Source organism: Peromyscus californicus, unplaced genomic scaffold (assembly GCF_007827085.1).
Source record: "Peromyscus californicus insignis strain IS unplaced genomic scaffold, ASM782708v3 Scaffold_11__1_contigs__length_118956290, whole genome shotgun sequence".
Taxonomy (NCBI): Eukaryota; Metazoa; Chordata; class Mammalia; order Rodentia; family Cricetidae; genus Peromyscus; species Peromyscus californicus.
The window spans coordinates 28,797,189-28,800,517 of record NW_026294402.1 but is presented as its reverse complement, the minus strand read 5'-3'; positions in this window follow the sequence as shown (position 1 = coordinate 28,800,517).

The following is a 3,329-nucleotide window of genomic DNA, read 5'->3' as shown; positions in this document are numbered from 1 at the left end:
TGCACATTGATTTCCACAGTGGCTACTTCCATCCATAGCAAAAAAAAAAAAAAAAAAAAAAGGTTCCTTTCCCATACACCTCTTCCAGCATCTGTTATCATTTGTTTTCTTGATGGCAGACATTCTGACTGGGATGAGGCAGAATCTCAAAATAGTTTTAACTTGCATTTGCCCAGTGACTAAGAATGTTGACAAATTTAAAAAAAATATTTACTTGCCATGTTTTCTCTTTTGAAAACTATCTGTTCATTCCATTGGCCTATCTATAATCAGAAAGAATACTTCTTGTGTTTTAAGTTTTATTTTTGAAATTCTTTATGTAGTCTAGATAGTAGCCCACTTGTCTGAAGTATATCTGCAAAGACTCTTTCCACTCTGAGGCTTTCTCCACACTCTGCTGATAGTCTCCTTTGCTGTAGAGAAACCTTGAATTTCAGCTAATCTAATTTATCAGTCTTAGGGATATGCCCTGTGTTATTGGGACTCCACTCAGAAAGTCCATGTTAGTACCTCAAAGTGTTTTCTCTATCAGTTTCAGTGTTTTTCTGTTTTTGTTTTAAATTAAAGCCTTTGATCCACTTTGAATTGAGTTTTTACAGAGTGACAGATATGAATATAATTTAATTCTTCTGCAGGGAAATATCCAGTTTTGCTGGCATTATTTATTGAATAGTCTGTCCTTTTCCAATATATGTTTGATACCACCATCAAAAATTCGCCTTTAATCCCAGCACTCGGGAGGCAGAGGCAGGTGGATCTCTGTGAGTTCGAGGCCAGCCTGGTCTACCAAGTGAGTTCCAGGAAAGGCGCAAAGCTACACAGAGAAACCCTGTCTTGAAAAAAAGAAAAAAAAAATTAGATGTCCATAGCTAAGTAAGTTTAATTTTGTGTCCTACATTATGTTCCATTGATCTGTCTGTCTGTTTTTGTGATGGGTTCTTGATGCAGAATCTTACTATGTAGCCCAGACTGCCCTGAAACTGGAGTTCATTTTGCTTTATTCTGAATGTCAGCTTGTTTATTTTTCTATTGTTATGATAATCCACCACATATTGATTTTGTTAGCTTCATAAAACTTTATATTCAGTTTGTATACACACACACACACATCACGACTCAATGGATTTCTGCCTGAAATTGCATTGATTCTATAGATCAAATTTGAGTTACTTATATCTTAATAATGCTGGCTCTTACTATTCATGAATATAGAATATCTCTCCATATTTAGTTCACTGATTCCTTCCATTGACTTTGGGAAATTTTCCTGCACAATTCTTGAACCTATTTTGTAAGATTAATGCTAAGTATTTTTGGAATTGCTAAAATTAAGGACACAGCATTTTAAACTTTGAAAATTTTTATTTATTTATTTTTTATTTATGTTTTTTTTTCATTGCTGCTGGTATATGGGGGATTGAGAGGAGTTGAAAAGTGGACTTGCTTGCATTCTTTCTAATTTTAGTGGAAATCTTTCACATTTTCATCATTAAATATAATATCAACTGAAGAATTTCTGTAGATTTTATTTTTATCAAGTACAAGTGTTCAATTTTTGTCTTAGTTGGGGCTTCTCTAATGTGATAAAATGAAATGGCCAAAAGTAACTTGGGGATAAAGTGATTATTTGGCTTACACTCAAAATCACAGTCCATCATTGAAGGAAGCCATGGCAGGACATGTGGGTAGGAGGTCAAGTTCGGAACCTGGAGGCAGAAACTGATGAAGAGGCCATAGAGGAACACTGTTGATTGGCTCGATCCTCCTAGACGGCTTAGTCTGCTTTCTTATACAACTTAGGACCACCTGCCCAAGGGGGTCACTGAACCCCATGGCCTAGGCTTGCCCATTCCAGTCATTGAAGAAAATGCCTTACAGATTTCCTTATAGGAAATAGGACCAGAAGCATTTTCTCAATAAAGGTTCCTCTTTCCAGATAATTCTAACTTGTGTCAAGCTGATAAACAATGAACCAGGACAATTGATCTTTTGTCAACTTGACACACAAACACATCACTATTAAACCATAACCTTTTTTTCTTGTTATTCCTAAGATGCCATTTTATTATTAATATGGCAATGTAAAACATTCAAACTTTTAAAAGTCCCGTAGTCTTTAAAAATACAAACACTTTAACAGTTCAGTCTTTTTAAAATATCCGAAGTCTCTTTAACCCCCAACAACTCTCTAAACCTTCAAAGTTCCTCTAAAATACCAAAGTCTACCCAAAATTCCAAAATGTCTCTCAGACTTCCAAATCCTTCAACTGTGGGCTACCATAAAATCAAAAAAGTATATTTTCTTAATGCAGGAAGAAAGAAGCAGGACACAGTCAGAATGTGAACAAAGTGAAACCAAACTCCAACAGTATAAATAACTCAGTATCCAATGCCTGGGACTCATGATCTTCTAAGCCCCAAAAGGCTTTCAGCAGCTCCACCTCTTGGACTCTGTTGTCCACAGCGCACATACCTCATTTATAGGATAGGGCCAGCTTCCCTCTAAACCTGCTACTGGCGTCGTAGCCAAGTCATGGTCTGGTATTTCCAAAATCTTTCCAAAAACCAAGGCCATAGAGAAACAGTTTATTGGCTTGTTCTCCATGTCATGCTCATCCTACTTTCTTATGTATTCCAAAACTATCTGCTCAGGGATGACAATACCCACAATGAGCTGGGCCCTCTCACATCAATCACTAACTTAGAAAATGTTCCTCTATGGGCCAATCTTATATAGGCATTTTCTTAATTTTTTTTCTTAATTATGGTCCCTTCTTCCCGTCAAGTTGTCAAGTTGACTGGGAAAAAAAGTATACTTCCATTCCTACTTTATTAATTTTTTTTTTTTTTTTTTTTTTTTTTTTTTTTTAGTGAAGGCAAGTTGTGCTTTTGTTTGTTTGTTGGTTGGTTGGTTGGTTGGTTGGTTTTTCTCAAGACATGGTTTCTCTGTGTAACTCATGCTGTCCTGGAACTCACTCTGGAGACCAGGCTGGTCTGGAACTCAGAGGTCCTCCTTCTTCTGCCTCCAAGTGCTGGGATTAAAGCGATGACAAATTGGCTTTTATTAAATACTTTTCTTTATTCTTAATGTGTTAAGATGACCATGCATTTTTCTTCTGCAGCTTGTCAGTGTGTTTGGTTTATGTTAACTGAATTTCAAAGGTTGAACCAGTCTTATGCATCTGTGATAAATTCTGCTTGATTGTGATGCATAATTCTTTTTGTACATTTATTGGATTTCATTTGCTAATATTTTGTTAAAGATCTACATCAATGTTCCAGAGAGATACTGATCTATAGTTTTATTACATTTGTAAGGTAATATTGGC